At 27.7% G+C, this 18,453-nt stretch overlaps 1 protein-coding gene across 7 annotated transcripts in view; it reads right to left on the reverse strand.

The window, feature by feature from the left end:
- Positions 1-18,453, reverse strand: part of LOC127286015 (kin of IRRE-like protein 3) — a 567,542-nt gene that overhangs the window by 117,623 nt on the left and 431,466 nt on the right. The window lies entirely within an intron of this gene.

Consider the following 18,453-nt stretch of genomic DNA (forward strand, 5'->3'; position numbering starts at 1 on the left):
GGCAGGATGAAAAAGACTCACGTGAGTCCCTCCGAAATCGCTTTATAAAATTAACATGGATTCAGATAATCCAAAAGTAAAATATATCGTTGGAAAGGTAAAAACACAAGCTTTTAGCGCATGTAAACATAAAGTTTGTAAATTAAAATCCCTAGGCTAGGGAATTCAAAGAAAAAGGACGTTTTTATAGGGTTTTTTTGACGAATCCAAAAAAATATTTAAACTGAATTTTTTTTAAAAATAAACTATCACATTTTATTCTTTGAAGGCTTCAGAAGAAAATGAGAGTAGTTAGACCGAAAAATATTGGTTTTTGTAGATTTTACATTGAATTAAAGAAAAACTGTTTTTTTGGCTTGTAGCAAACATGCAAAGTTTGAAGGCTTCAAAACATGGTTTAATATTATTTTTTTTAAAGTCTAACGCATGAATTTTTTCATTTTTACGTCTAGGTACTTTAATAAGAAAAGGTGAGAGAAAAAAATTTTGAGTTCCCTTTTTACCACCCTCATATATATATATAGGGCCATCCAAAAAAGCCTTCCGGCAGGACGGGCGCTTGGACGTTCTATCATTAAGGTCCAAAATATAATCACTTTTTAAGTAAAAACAGTTGTTTATTTTAAAAATACAACAATAAATAATGAAAAAAATTCACTTTTTTTCTGCACCATCAAATAAATTGGTTTAAAGATCAAAATTTTCCTTATCTTTCAAGTTTTAATACCGCACAAGAAAAATGAGGTGATTCGAAATAGTTAATTCACAATTTATTAAACAATGTTTGTTTTCTTTTTTTGTGTTTTATTTATTGTGAAACGTCTGCTAACGCTGCGCGCGACGTTCGGAAGTTGTCGCTCTCGTTATTGAGCAGAAGCTCATTACACTAGCGTATAGTAGAAAACATGTTGTGTAAAAAGTGAGGTTATGTTGTCATTGAATGAAACGTAAATATTTCTGGTTATCACATTGAATGGTTTTTCATTCTTACTTTGCAGTAAAAAATCATAAAAAACATTTTTGAAGGATGAAAATCTCACTTTTCACATATGTTTTTTTTACTACGCTAGTTTAATGAGCTTCTGCTCAATAACGAGAGCGACAACTTCCGAACGTCGCGCGCAGCGTTAGCAGACATTTCACAATAAATAAAATACAAAAAAGAAAACAAATATTGTTTAATAAATTGTAAGTTAACTATTTCGAATTACCTCATTTTTCTTGTGCGATATGAAAGCTTGAAAAATAAGGAAAATTTTGATCATTAAACCAATTTATTTGGTGGTGCAGAAAAAAAGTGAATTTTTTTCATTATTTATTATTGTATTTTTAAAATAAACAACTGTTTTTACTTAAAAAGTGATTATATTTTGGACTTTTATATTAATAAATATTATAAAAAAAATGTTTCATTTAATTTGGAAAGATTACTCCGAAAAGTGATAAAAAAAACTCATGGAATGGCACGTATATTTATTTCAAATCATTTGGAACATCTTTTTTTATTAATAGTTAGTATTATTATTTATACTCTTGTCTTATTAGCCGATCGTATTTAACAAGAATTCTCAAGTAAAAATTTTCAATTGATAAAATAAAAAAAATAAATAATATTGAAAAACATTATAAATGGAAGGGCTGTGGAGGGGGGGGGGAGGGAGAAAATCGAAACGCGCAATGTTTAAAAAGAAAAATAAATAAGAGTCGCAAATCTTTTCGCATGGGAAAGAACACGTACAATGTTCCCTTGATATTTCCTTTTTCGTTACACTTCACAGGTTTCTTCCGCCGAGCCTATACGACGATGCCTTTATTCTCTTTCCCTCTGTGCATATATCTACAGTGCAGCCTTTTGTAATCCGCTCGGTGGAAACTGAGAAACGAACGAGGGAAGCCAAGCATACGACGGGTTGACGATAAGAAGAGGAGAACCGAAGAACCGCAAAGACGTGCGAAGGTTCGGATTAAATCTAAAAACCCCCTTCTTCTTCTTCTTCTTCTTCTTCTTCATCTTCATCTTCCCTTCAACGCTTTTTTCTATATATATGTATATAAATAGGCGCGTTCACACTATCGTCATTTTTGCATAAAAATAAAGAGAGAATTGAAATTTTTTCACGTGTGAATGCACTTACGAGTTATCCCAGTTGGAATAATTCCCCGAAAAGTGCCTCCTGGAGGTTCCGTCGGAATTCCATCGGAGTTCCAAAGAATTTCCGATGGGATTCCGACGTAGTTCCGACGGAATTCTGACGGAATTAGGACTCTAAAATTTTTGAAAAAAATTAATCGGAATTCCATCGGAACTCCGTCGGAATCCCATCGGAAATTCTTTGGAACTCCGATGGAATTCCGACGGAATTACGTTGGAAGTTCTGGCGGAATTCTGATAGAACCTCCAGGGGGCACTTTCAGGGGAATCTTTCCAAGTGGGATTCTACATATGGTCGATTTCATGTGAAATTTTCCCTATAACCTTTCAAAGGATTTAATAAATAATAATAATAATAATAATAATAATAATAATAAATAAGCTCGAGAATACTTAAAAACATTCAATAGTTTTTAAATTATGACTATTTTTATTAAAACAATGCACGGATGATTTTTCATGCAGCGCCTCCACAAAAAAAACAATAAATAAGTAAATAAAAATGAAAAATATTATTTTGTTTTTAATTAATTAATATTTGTATATTATATAGTCATATAAATTTTCAATATTTATTTCTATATATTTATTATTTATTGATTACTTAAAGTTTATGGTAATTGCCATTAACATAACCTTAAACTAAAAATTTTTTTTTAATTATAATATTAAAACTATAAAGAAAATTAATTTTATAAAATTTTGAAAGATTCAAATGTACAATTGTCAAAATAAATTATTTTGCGCAAAAATTTTATTGTTAAATAATAACTTTTTTTTGATATTTTTTGTTTAAAATTGGTATACAATCGTAATTTTTATTCAATTATTACAAACAATAGCTCATTTTGCTTTTTGAAAGATTTTTATAAAATTTTGTTCGTTAAATTTATTATTAATAAAATATTGTTCAAAAGTTAATACACAATTAAAATTTTTATTTTTTAAACAAACAATTATTTAACCAGAACTCAAAATCACAATTGTGTAGAGAATAATCTTTCAAAGTGAAAAATGAGCCATTATTTATAAAAATTGGATAAAAATTATAATAATTGTTCACTAACTTTTAGAAAAAAAAAAATTTATTAATTATTATAATATTATTTAATAACAAATTTTAATTTAAAATAATTATTTTTTGAAAATTATACAATTGGATCTGACCGATTAAAATGAAATTAATTTTAAATATATATTTTTAGTTCTGTTAAAAAGTACTTTTTAGTTTCAGGTTATGTTAATAGATTGAAACTACTTAGGTAATTGTTTGTTTTTGACGTGACGTCTTACTCCGAGGTCAAGGGTGTCAGTCAGAAAAATTGGCGTTCATATCGCCGGCCAGAACTCGAAAATGTAAGTCATATTTTCAAGATTTTTGTGTTATTCGATTACTTTCGATCTAATCTCGATGCCAAACTTATTTTTGTCAAATTTGGAAATGAAATTTTTTATAGTTTTCTATGTTACCGACCGGTTAGAGATTTAACATGTTAGTATACAGCGCCACTACTGACAGTATCCACTATACCTATGTATATATGTATAATAGTCAAAATAAACATGGCTGCCGCATGTGGCATTACGTTTTGAATATTTTTAAATTTAATTGTTTGGAAATTATTGTCAGTTTATTCTAATTTTATACACTGAAAAAAAAATTTATTTAATTCAAATAATCGGTTACTTGATCATTATGGAATAAATATTTATTTGTATCAAATAATTATTATTTGAGTCAATGAAATGATATTTGTTTCCAATACAAAAATTATTGGTTCAAGTACAATTTATTTAATTCAAATAAAAATTATTTGGTTCAAGTAAATATTTATTTGATAATAGTCAAGCAACCTATTATTTCAATAAAATAAATTTTTTTCAGTGTGTTTATGTACAAAATAAATACTAAATAATAATCTTATAAAATATATTTTAATTAATTAAAAAAGAAGTTGTCAACATCAAAATTCTTCGTCCGTGTAATAAATATAAACCCCTGCTTTATTTTTTTTTTAAATATTTGTCTAGAAATTGCAGTTTTTAATAGCATTTTTGTAAGTGATCGCACAATTTTGACCGGTATATAGTGTAGAAAAAAAAACACAACCAAGTGTGAATAGTGTGCGGTGAAAAACGTAAAGGTTATGCATTGACTTGCTTTCAAATAAACTGGCCTCTCGCACTTCATCGACTATCGAGAAAGGATGACTCTCTTTTTTTTTGGCTTTTTGTTTTCTCAACTGTCATTGGCTCTACTGGCAAACGAGATTTATAGGAGTTTACGCCGAATTGGAATTCGAATTTTCGCTTCTTTTTCGCCAAGTAGAAATTTCTCATAAATCAACAAGTATCATATAAATCAAAATGTAAGGGAAAGGCTATATGTTATTTATTCCATATATATATATATGTAAGTTATAAACAAAATAATTTTTCATTTCAAGAAATTTTTTGATATTTTTTTTTTCTTCAATGCGAAAGACAAAAGTAATTCTATTGTTTTTTGACAGATGAAAACAAATTTGTAAAGAAAGTGAAAAATTGAACAAACAAAAGTTAATCCAACATTTGCTTTACTTCATTTAAATTATTTTTCAATCTTTTAAAAAAATTGAAAAATAAAATCTTTTTACTTGCCTTGAAAGTAGAAAAATATAAAAAAAATAATAATAATAATCCGTAACACATATTCGTAAATTTATGTGTGTAAATCATTTTCATAAGAAGATAAAATTCACTTATCCTGCAAAACTCGAATATAAACGTCTGCGTTACTCGCAGACGATTTTATTTTTTAACATTCATCACTTATATGGATCTAACGCACTCGCTAACTGAGCTAGGTCGACTTGCCTGAATTATGGTTAGAATTCTGAAATGAAAAAGTACCTTGCTAAGTCAGAAGCAGAGTTTGAATTTTGATTCGCGAGTTATAAAATTCAAGTTTTAATCTCATAATATTGGGCACTCAACATGAAATTTTCATTGAAATTATTTCATTTCACTGGGGTATATTTTTTTGCGAAATTTTTATGAAAAACAAGAAAATGCGTATTTTTTTTTGTTTGATAAAAATTATGATTTTTTTGTTAATAAATTTAACGTGGAGTACTTTTGAAACCTTTTTTTCAGTCATACCAGCAGATAAAAAAAATAATATATGAAATTTATTCTATTTTTCTTCAATATTTTAAAAATGTAGTATAAAAATAACGTAACTACAAAGAATCTAAAAAGTTAAAATAATTTTGCAAAAAAAGAAATATATATAAAATTCAAAATTTAAACTTTTTTCCAAAAACAGCCAAAGAAATTATATTATTTTTTTTTTAACTAAAAATATTTGTCATTTTTTTTTTTTGAAAAAATTTCGCAATATTAGTTGATATATTGTAACAAAATGAAAAAAAAATTATTAATCAACATTTATGTTCTTTTTCGTCCACCCAATTGGGAGAGAGAGAGAGGGAGAGAGAGAGCGCAGTATAAAGAATAGGGGATGAAATATATGAAGAGTGAAAGTTGAACCATATATATGCTAAAGTAACATAACTGTATCGTTGACCCGAGAGTCTGAAAAACGTAACACATATCTATTTTTTTGCTGCATTGCTCGTGAATATTACGTGGCAATACTTCATTGCATGATATTGCGATATTTCAAAAAAAAAAAAAAAAAAATTCTACATTTTTCTTTATAAATTTTATTCTGAGTAAAAAAAATATTTTTATTGTCAATAGTTTCAAAAAAAAAGTTCATGTTTCAAAAAAAATGTATTTGCAACTAGATATCATTTGAAAATATAACTTTATAGCATTTAATATATTTTTTGAAAAAAAATACTTTGTAAAATACAGTGTTACAAAAAAAAAAATCTTATCCTGTACAAAAGTTATATATACCTATGCCTTTAGAAATAAAAGGAAGGAATATTTAATTTTTCGTCATAAAAAAGAAATTATAAATTACAATAAAATATGCACACCTATTATACAAGTGACAAAATAAAATAAAAAATTTCAAAAATAAAATTATTAATTATTAATATTTTTCCAATTAAGAATCGAGAAGCCAATGAAGTATCTGAAATCGCCTCGAACATTGCCTCAATCAGATAGAGTTCAAATAAATTGAAAACGTTCGTTCCAATAAAAAGAGGAAAAGATTCAATAGTATACTACTACTGCGTCCGTAGGGTTCTATCCTCGTTATTTCCGTTTCAATCAGGTCCTCGTTTTTCAATCCTGTCATTCACATACCATGTTTTTCTTTGTTGCCGTGTTATAAACCTATTCAAATTTTTACACATTCCAAATTATAGACATTTGCCCGAGGGAAATATTTAATTAAAAGTATATGATCATCAACTATAAAAAAACAAAAAAGCAATTATCTCCTTATTTCTCTCAATAGAATTATTATTTTGAATTTTTTTTTTATTTCTACTTCCATTTAAAATTTAGCAGTCGATTTGTAAAGTAAAATTTATTTATGACAAAAATTAAGAATTGGGACAGATTAATATTAGACCAAAGAAGAATTATGACAAATGAATGTTAGGTCAAAAAAAGATTATGAAAAAAAGACTTTTGTCAAATATAGGTTAGACCATGTTATAAAGAATTAAGTCATATGACTATTGTGACCAATTTTTATAGGAAAATTAATTATTAAGACTTTTTGAAATTTAAAGAAAATTCATCTGCCTCTAACTATATTCTATTTTTTTGTGGACAATTAAAAAATTAACTTACAAATTTTTTTTTTATTTCAGAGAAGCCTATATTCGCAAACTAATCGCTGAGGGCAACTATACGCTTTTGAATTGGTAAATCCACATTTCCCTTGCGGCTATTTAAAAGTACGTTGCGGCTAAAGGTTCTAACGCACGAGAATAAACGATCTTACTGGGCTCAAGTTTCATACTCCAAATTACTATCTTGCAACAGTTCTGGTGGTATAAAGGCTTTATTGTATATTTTAAAATCTTTAATAATTTTTAAATACTCTTATTTTTAATTCAAGCATGAAAATTTTCATATTAATAACTATGTTTAATTTAACAAAAAATTGAGTAGAAATTTATTGCTTAAAAATATAATATGAAAATAATTTTTTAGAAAAAGATATTCATATACCTTAACATTCGCTGATTCCGAGAAATTTAAGTATACGCGCAGGACCAGATTCGACTCAGTGTGACTGAAATCTATTTTTTATTTGTTTATTGCAAAACATGACTCAAGAAAATCAAGATTTATTATTCGGAATGTACTGATCTGGATTACTGATCTGGATTACTGATCTTGATTACTGATCTGGATTACTGATCTGGATTACTGATCTGGATTACTGATCTGGATTACTGATCTGGATTACTGATCTGGATTACTGATCTGGATTACTGATCTGGATTACTGATCTGGATTACTGATCTGGATTACTGATCTGGATTACTGATCTGGATTACTGATCTGGATTACTGATCTGGATTACTGATCTGGATTACTGATCTAGATTACTGATCTAGATTACTGATCTAGATTACTGATCTAGATTACTGATCTAGATTACTGATCTAGATTACTGATCTAGATTACTGATCTAGATTACTGATCTAGATTACTGATCTAGATTACTGATCTAGATTACTGATCTAGATTACTGATCTAGATTACTGATCTAGATTACTGATCTAGATTACTGATCTAGATTACTGATCTAGATTACTGATCTAGATTACTGATCTAGATTACTGATCTAGATTACTGATCTAGATTACTGATCTAGATTACTGATCTAGATTACTGATCTAGATTACTGATCTAGATTACTGATCTAGATTACTGATCTAGATTACTGATCTAGATTACTGATCTAGATTACTGATCTAGATTACTGATCTAGATTACTGATCTAGATTACTGATCTAGATTACTGATCTAGATTACTGATCTAGGTTACTGATCTAGATTACTGATCTAGATTACTGATCTAGATTACTGATCTAGATTACTGATCTAGATTACTGATCTAGATTACTGATCTAGATTACTGATCTAGATTACTGATCTAGATTACTGATCTAGATTACTGATCTAGATTACTGATCTAGATTACTGATCTAGATTACTGATCTAGATTACTGATCTAGATTACTGATCTAGATCAACATATTAGTGTCAGTTAGGAGAGAATCATTCTCAATATTTTACCTTTCTGAAGTTGGCTTCGACGCTAAGCGCCGAAAATTGTTTTTCGCCGAATCAAAAATATCAAAACATTTTTTAAAAAGGTTTTTGTTCCACACAATGCCTTGAGAAGTATTTTTCAAGGTATAATTTGAATTGAAAAATTAAAAAAAAATAATTTGAAATTTTTGATTCTGCGAAAAACAATTTTCGGCGCTGAGTGTCGAAGCCAACTTCAGGGAGGTAATATTTTGGGATATTTTTTTCGTTGTGTATGGATTATTTATTTTTTCAAAATTTTGGTTTACTAAAAATTATTTATAATTAAAAGAATTGCATGTAGTTTTCTAAATGAGAAGCAACATTAAAAGGCTTTTATGAAGATTATCCTTCACTGAAATACTTGTTATTCTTTCAATTATGAATATTTTTTATCAAAATTTTGACAAAATTTTAATGAAATTTGATGACTTTTAAATGTAGAAATTTGTTTGAAAAAATATATATATATGTTAAAAGCTTTTTTCAAGTTCTGATGGCACTATATCTCTAAAATTTGAAGCACATAGTAAAAGTGAGTTACACTGTTTAGTAAAATATCTCATAATTTATGGAAAGTAGGGAATATAAAATTCTTCCTGACACTCTATACAGAAAATACGTAAAACTATACTTCAATGTTTTTATCCTTGTCTTTTTTAACACTTATAATGTATTTTTTTTTTAAACAAAAATTTTCTTTTATGACTTTTTCTTTCTTTCTCTTGTTTTTTTGAAATGTTTTAATAAAAAATAAACATTGTCATTTTATTTTCTCCTTGGTTGCAAAAAATTGTGAAATTTCACAGCAGAATTTATTTAAAAAAAAAACAAAGAATAATAGTTTTAATTGCTGCAGTCAATTTATTTTTTAGAATTTAACATTTACATACAAATTGAATAAAATTTAAGAATTTTTAACGTATTTGAAACAAGTACAATTTAATTGGCTCAAATTTTTGGTTTAATAAAATATTTGTATAATAATAGTAGTAGCAAGTAACTGATTATTTGAATCAAATAAATTTTTTTTTCAGTGATAATAAAAAAAAAGATAATAAAAGAAGTAACATATTATGAATATTGTGGTTGAATAAGTATAGAGATTCATATAGTTGAAATTTTTTAAAATGATTGTTTTTCAAAATAAGCATCTCGTTTATTGCTACGGGGGAAAATATATAGGAAATTTATGCTTTCTGTGTATTGGGAATTTTTTTTTTTTAAGTCAGCGATTATCTTGAATGCCTAGCGATTTGCGGTGCACAGATATAAATCAGTATAATAAACGGGAGTCTTAAGTGAGGTTTTCTGAATGAAATTGAGGTAAAAAGAATGAATGCGCCGTTGCATATAGGGGACTGCATAATAAGGGTCTCAAAGTTTTGACCCTCTTTTTCTATTTAGCATTATGATTGGAGAACCCACCGCACACACAAACACATACACACACATGTATGTATATAATGCGAAAATGGATTGCTGCCAAGGAACGGCAGTACTCTTTGATTTTTAACCCCCTCGCATATAGAATTGCCCAACATCACGCAAACTTTATATTGCCAACACTTTCTTTGTGTGAATAATATTTGCGCACTAAATGCAAAACAACTACCCAATATGTAATATGTAACTTTTACCTTGCATAATATCCACATAGATAAAATTTTAACAGTCGATCGTAAAGCATCCCTTCAATTTTTTTTCTATATTCAAAATAAACAATGTTTACCTGTAAAAAAAAATTGTTAAGAATAATAAAATTCGATATATTTATTCTATAAAAGAATCTAATTAGTATTTATTCATGAAACAAAAAATCTTTTTTTCCCAACAAAACCAACTATATGTGGAAAAATGTTTTAATAACAAAAACTGAATATTTGGCTTATACTTCCTGATATAATATATTTGTAACCTACATATTTTATGTGTATTGTATGTGAATGTGTATATATTCTGTGGTTTTCAATGCAGCTTTTTGTTAGGAAAAAAAAAAAAAATGCATCATTATTATTTAGAGAAAAGAAATATTTTCCCCTGTTCGCACTTTTGTTAATTAATTTTAAATATTAAATTTTTAATATTAAAAAAATAATTTAACTAAAACTGATTTAATTTTAAGAATTATTTCATTAATTAAAATTATTATGTTGGAAAATGTGTTTTTAATGATAAAAAAAAAATGAATTTTTTAAATGTAAAAAAATTGAATAACTCTTGTTTTATTTAGGTCAACATAATATTGAAGTTTTAAAATATTAAATTAATTGAATACAAAAAATATTTTTTACAGTTATAGTATAATATTGTATAGAAAATATTTGTTCTCTTCTTTTAAACGGAAGAATTCAGAAATTTTTTACAACTATTTATAAAATTCACTTTTATTAAATTTCTCATTTCATTTAATGTGCGGATTAAAACTTTTTACCTTTACAAGGTAACCAAAAATATAAATGTTTAGTCAAATTCGGTTAGAAATTGTTAATCAAGGATTTTTGAGTTTGCTGATAACGAATTAAAAGTCATTTCTGTAAAAGGCAATTCCAAAAATACAAAGATAATACAATAAATAAAAATATTAAAATTAAAAAAATTTCTACCATATTGGATCCGTCATTTTGGATTTTTAAGAAAAAACTTCAGATTCATAATCAGCGACTCTAAAAACCCACATGTAAGAAGTTTCAAGAAAATCTGATCAATTTTCAAAAAATCGTCTGAAATTTTCAATTTTTAAAATTTAACTTCAGCCACAATTTCATATATTAAATGATTTTTTAAAAATAAACCAATTTTCAAAAATAGTTTGTCAGAGAATGCCACTTACGTATAAAGAAGTTAAAATTTTCTTAAAATTTTTTTTTTTATTAAGGGTATGTGGGCACAAAGGACGTTTTTTTGTGGTTTGAAACTTTCTCTGAAATAAAAAATGATTTCGGGTTAAAATTTTGGAGAAATAATTTTGTTTGGTACAAGGAATCTCGCTGTTCTACTCATTTAATATAACTTAACGCGAAAATAATAAAAATAAAGCAACAAATAGTAAAATAATGAATTTAATCGTAGTTCATTCAGCGGCCACTCGCTCGAATTGGCGCTGTTTACTGGAGCACTGACACACTCAAGCAACGTCTGTGTATGCGCCGCCATGTTTCTTTTCATTTTCGTTTAAAAATGCCACTTTTTAAACTTCATTTTTTAATAATTTAACTGAAAATTATGTATTTTTCGAAGAACAGCGAAATTCCTTGTACCCTAATCTATCATCCCTCAAAATTTTAGACAAAAATCTTTTCTCATTTTAGAGTGAAATGTATACTACCAAAACACATTTTCCCATACTAGGTCACGTGGGAAATTCCCACATACCCTTAAATAAACTGTAATATATTATTTTTAAATTTTATCATTGAAACCAACTTACATCGTGTAATAATTTGTATATAAAAATTGAACAATTTTTCAAATAAATAACTAAATCAGTTTTATTAAAAAAAAAAAAAAAAAAAACTGCCTTGTATTTAACTTTTCTTTCATGTCGAGTTTTTGAAAAAATGTTCACCATTTAATGACTAAGAGAATGTTTTATGACAAAGTTTAACCTACTAAATAAAGCAATTCTTCATATTTCAGTAGTAAAGTTGCCGCAGTACATATATATATATATATTTCTTTGAAGAGAGAATTATTCTCATTAGAATAACTCACACAGATTTCGAATGAGGTTTTCTTTATAAAGAAGCATTATATATATATATATATGAAAAAAGCATTTATGAAAAAAAATGTAGTGTAATTTCTCTTTCCTTGCTGTTGAAAAAAGAAAAAATCTCGAGTAACTTTATTCATGTGTAATGTAAAAGATGAAAGGTGAAGAAAATAAAATTGTTATTCGGGACGGTAGACTCTCTCATTTTAAATAGTCTCTACACAAGAAGTGCAGTTGGTTTTCGTGCCGGGACAAAAGTTTTGAGAATATAATTTCGTCGTGTCGAAGTTGCTTGAAAACTTTTTCAAGACCGTCACGGAACTGCTTTTTTGCTCTCGCTATATATACACGTATATATAGGCTTTCGATGAAGCCTTCACGTTTTACACCCCCCCTCTCTTCATTTTTTTTTTTTTTCTTTTTTTTGCCTATATAGTCCCTGGAGACCATTGCAAGTTTCGCGTCAATTCAAAAACAACTCAGCCGCCTAGCCTTTATTGCTTTTAGAGAAAAACAATCTAATACTGCTAAGTGCTTGAAACACATAAACCATCTCACTCTCTATTACCGTAAAATGAGTTTGACTAATATTGTCGACCAATAAAGTTCGTAAACTTCAAATAGTTTTATTCTATTTCGTCTTTTACGTGGTGATAAAAAAAATTTTATTTTTGGCTACACATTTATTATAAAATTCTCTGCTAATGCGAATCAGACTTATTCAAGTAAACAAAAGGATTTATCTTCTTTTTTTTCATTTACAGCAAAAAAAAAAAATACATAATTTTTTATACTTTTTGCCAAATTATTTTATTCAGCTTTCTCGAAAACGTAGGTGACCGCTAAATAACTATGAATTTTCTCAAAAAATGCATGCCACATTAGATTTTTTTTCAAATATGACAAATAAAATTTTCAGTCAGATTTCTGAATTACCGACCGATAAAAAATTTTAAACAAGTGTTTCATTAGTAGCGCTGCAATACGAGTCACAATTGGACATATTCGCTCGTCGCATAACCACAAAATACATTTGTTATCTTATCGCTGACCTATTTTACATAGTGTATTCCAATAATAACACAATCTACATTAAATTATCTTACAATTTTGAATTTAAATTCAATTTAATCAGAGAAAGAAAAATAACGAGTATTGATTAAAAAAAAAAAAGAAATATAACAAAGATTGAAATGTTAACGAAACTCAATTAGAAATAATACTGGTGTTACATCGTTTGGTACATTCAATTATTGATAAAAAAAAAAAAAAAAGAAAGCTATTCCTGTCAATGAAAACGTTCTTATATATACTTGAAGCGCATCGTTCTGTGAAAAAAAGAAATAGTCGCTTGAAATGAATCACGGAATGAGTGGAATGCCTCTTGAAATTAAAATTCAATTCGCAGAAAGAGAGAGAGAGAGAGAGAGAAACGCCATTAGATTAAGTGGAATTGGAAACTTCGGTAGGAAATTACAGTCGATTCACCTTAAAACGTACCTCGTTATCTCCTTCGTCGAGCAAGATGGCAAACACCCCTCCACCCTCCCCATCGTCTGGGATTTCACCTAAGGTTCATAAAACTTATTTTTTAAGTAAAAAAAAAAAAAACTATTGCATAATATGCATAATGGTCAAAATTAAATTTAAGCCAAATTCAAACCAAGTTTCCGTGACCGAGATCAATTTGACTCACAAATTTCTTCTGATCTTTTTTACCACACTCTAAAAAAATCAAAAACTCATTATTCGAAAAGTCAATAGAAAATTTATTGCCCTACATGAGTTTAAAAAAAAGACTAACAATTTTTTTAATAAAAAATAAATTTTAATCTCAAATTTAATCAGCATTAAAAAAATAAAATTCACTAAAAAAATAAAATATATAAACTTTTATTCTCTCACTATTCGTTTAATTTATACGAGCCTAAAGAAACTTAAATCAATGTCATCAATTTATGGGATTAATTAGAACAGAAAACCAATTTTATGTGATCGTAAAGGTTCAAAACGTATAGTTGATAGACAATATCGTGAAGGGATATATATATATATTGGCAAAGTAGCAGGATTTTATTTTTTTTTTCATCTTTAAAATTGAGAGAACACAAGGGAAAAATTTTTTAGAAGACAAAGAAAAAGTTAGGAGAGAAAATGCGCGCATATATATATATATAGATCGTCAAGGGGTAAAAAAGAAAAAGATTTGCGCGAATTTTTACGAGTATGGAGCAAATGAAATACGAGCTAACTTTGATGCCTTGTACAACGTCTTACCTACCAATCACATTTTACGCGTTAATAAAGGTCAAAGTCAGTTCATTCAAGCCATTATATTGTAGTTATATTACTTGCCTATACAATGTGGTCTGATTATATTCCACGTCGTTTGCTTCGTAATAAACACCTACCCTCTCATTATGCGCTTCAGTAAATTGAATCGATAATCAAAATTGCTAGATTATTTTTTGCAATATTAAATGGGATTTTCAGAATAATCTTCTTTATATATATCACCGTCTGACACAATTTTTCACACACGAAAAAATCAATGATTTTCAGAAACTAGGACCAAAAAAAAGATACCCGTGTCTGGCCGTTTTGTTAGATCAGATCATTTTTTGCTTTTAGGGGTAAAAACAACCCTTAAATGAAAAGTGATAGGAAATCTTGTACAAATTAATAATTTTTTATGAAACCTGGTATCTCAGGGTTTTCCGGGTCGCTGATTACGAATCTGATGTCATATTTTCAAAATTCAAAATGGCGGATCCAATATGGCGGTCGAAATTTATAAAAATTCACCAATTCATTTGAAAGTTGTTACTTAGGGGTTTTTTGGGTCGCTGATTATGAATATGATGTCAGATTTTAAAAATTTAAAATGGCGGATTCAATATGGAGGTCGAAATTTATAAATATTAATTATTTTTTATAAAACTTCGTATCTAGGGGTTTTTGGGGTCGCTGAGTACGAATCTGAAGTCAGATTTTTAAAATTCAAAATCGATTAAATAATGTGGAAGATTATAAAACAATATATAAAAAATAAAAATTTCCACATATGTGTTTTTTGAATATTGGACACTTTTTTAATGACAAAACAGGCTTTGTAGTAAGTAAGAATATTTTTATTAGATAACAGTAATAGGCTCAAGTAAGATGAATTTAAAGATGTGAAGTGATTGTTTAAAACTGCTGTGCAAAGTAAAAAAGTCTACAATTGTCATTTGTTTTATGTACTATTTTCCGTAACTATGCAACTGAAAACGAACATATAAACAACTGTCTAATCTTCCACATTATTAGATCTATTTTGAATTTTAAAAATCTGACTTCAGATTCGTACTCAGCGACCCCAAAAACCCCTAGATACGAAGTTTTATAAAAAATAATTAATATTTATAAATTTCGACCTCCATATTGAATCCGCCATTTTAAATTTTTAAAATCTGACATCATATTCGTAATCAGCGACCCAAAAAACCCCTAAGTAACAACTTTCAAATGAATTGGTGAATTTATATAAATTTCGACCGCCATATTGAATCCGCCATTTTGAATTTTGAAAATCTGACATCAGATTCGTAATCAGCGACCCGGAAAACCCTGAGATACCAGGTTTCATAAAAAATTATTAATTTGTACAAGATTTCCTATCTCCTTTCATTTAAGGGTTGTTTTTACCCCTAAAAGCAAAAAATGACCTGATCTATCAAAACGGCCAGACACGGATATCTTTTTTTTGGTCCTAGTTTCTGAAAATCATTGATTTTTTTATGTGTAAAAAAAAAGTTGAATTTTGTCGGACGGTGTATTAAATATTTTCATTAAATGCTACAAAAAAGAATTTACAATTTACATTTCAAAAAAAAATTAATTTTATATGGTAAAACAGACTGAATTTTACTTAAATTAACAAAAATGGTACCCACAAAACCGTAGCAATTTAGTCCTACTCTTCAATAATGACTGCTGATAAAATACCCTTACAGAAATCTGCAATACCGATCGATGGTCAAAATGGCCTTATGAAATCTGTATTACCAGCCGTTGGTAACTTACCGACTCAGTAGTAAATCAGTTACCGACAATCAGTAACTATCGATAAGTGAGTCAGAACTCTGATAGTTTAACACGAAAAAAAAGTAGAATTTTTACCCCAAAATCGGTATAAAAAATTACCTGCAACAAATTTTATGAGGGCGCCACCGTCTATGTGAATTAGCATTGGTGAAAATTACTCGCAACAAAATTTACCCAGCATTTTTTCTGTGTTCCGAAGTTTCTATTCGAAAATAAGCAAAATGTTATATACATTTCTACTTTGAAAAAAAAATTAATCAAAAATCTCTAACAAAACCTCGTTTTAAACCTATTTCTTTCCCTTAACAAATAAATTGAATTTAAAATTTTTGTTTTCATGTTTTATTTTTTTATTATCCAAGAGATGGTGAATTTTTTCGAAATTGATATTTCGAAAAATACGATATCCTGATTTATTTACTAATGAACATTAAATGCATTTAAAAGTCCTAAAAAAAAAAATGGAAGTAAATTCGACCACATTCTGAGTTTTATAAGAATCAAGCCCAAAGTCTCTTCCACGGTAATTGGAGAACTCTTCTGAAAAGTGGCTTCTTCTGTCCAGAAACTAGGTTCAAACATGAGTTTTTTGCAAATAATTCATGACTGTAAATGGAGAATTCTGTTGGTACTTAAATATTAAAACTCGTCGAAATGGACTTTTTCAATTTCACCTTTTCTCTTTCAAACTCTTCATTCATGCTTTTATAAATGCACCAACCGAAATTTCAATTTTCTTACTCTCGAGTTTATAATTAAGAGGCAGTTAAGTCAGTCACAAAAAAAAGAAAAATATATATATATATATGACAAGGCGCGTACCTTTATTTATTATTTAAAAAGAAATTATAAATATTTAACATGAATTGAATTTTTACAGAATATTTTTTTTTTACTATAAATTAAAAATTATATTAGTATTATGAGTATTATTTATTGATTCTTGAATTCAAATGGAATATTGAATATTCGAAGACCTTACTAAATTATTCAATCGGTAGTAACATTAAAAGCGATTTGTACAAACTGAAATGATAAAATCAATAAAAGTTAAATAAAGTACTAAGTCATTTCGCGACTTGGAAAGACACGGTGATTCCTTCAGTGAACATGGATAAACTTTTTGAAACTTAGCCGTATCGAGTGTAGAGCCGCAATGAAATTTTATATTACTACTCTCTCTCTCTCTCTCTCTCTCTCTCTCTCTCTCTCTCTCTCTCTCTTTCTCTCTCTCTCTCAAATATGAAAATTTATTTTTTTTATATATGAAAATAGTACAACAAAATGATGAAAGTTGCATTTAATTTCTAAGATTTGTTAGAAAAATTAACGTGTTTTTTTTAAATTTTCACCCTAAAGGGAAATTTGGAAAAAGAAAGAACGAGAGTCAAGAGAAACGTCTGAGTTAAAGAATAGACGTTTCTCCACTAAAGCCGACTATTCAAATTCGGTATTCGTGATCTAGTGAGAAAACTGAAATAGACGCGGCGCTTGGGGCTTAATCCTTCGAGTTGACTCTCTCTCAAGTCAACAAAACTGAAACAGGACAACGTGTGTTGTGTGTACGTATATATATATATATATATATATATATATATATATATATATATATATATATATGTATATAGTTACAAAAAATCCTAACTTCCATTTCCCACAAGAGCTTATTCTTTTCCTGACATTGTTCCTTCAGGCGAATTCACAGCTGTGCACTACTAAAAGCCACCACATGCCAGCAACAGGTTTACCCGGCAAATATTACAATTAGATCTTTTCAAGCTAACAAAGCTCGCGTAAATTATAATTAAATTCATCAGACTTAAAAAGGAAACAAAAAATTAGCCTAATGGAAAAATAAATTTTCAAATTAATTTAAACAAAGTAAATTTATTTTTTCTTTTTGAAAAAATTACATTAAGATAATGAGATTATAAAGAGTTTCATGGGACCAAAAAAATCAAAATATTTTTTAAAAAGGTTTTAAATCAACACAATGCTTTGAGAAGTATTTTTCAAGGTATTATTTGTATTAAAGAATTTAAAAAAAATATATAATTTGAAATTTTTGATTCTGCGAAAAAGAATTTTCGGCGCTGAGCGTCGGAGCCAACTTCAGGAAAAGTATTAACACACGACACAATAGAGCCCTATGTATCGTCATTTAAATTGTAGTTTCTAACTTTTTTGATTTAATTAATTTAATAATTTAATATAATATAATTTATTACAAATTAACAAACTCTAATTCGAGAAAAACAAAGCAATA

The sequence above is a fragment of the Leptopilina boulardi genome, unplaced genomic scaffold (assembly GCF_019393585.1).
Source record: "Leptopilina boulardi isolate dan_hultmark-lab unplaced genomic scaffold, ZJU_Lbou_2.1 LbouV2_342, whole genome shotgun sequence".
Taxonomy (NCBI): Eukaryota; Metazoa; Arthropoda; class Insecta; order Hymenoptera; family Figitidae; genus Leptopilina; species Leptopilina boulardi.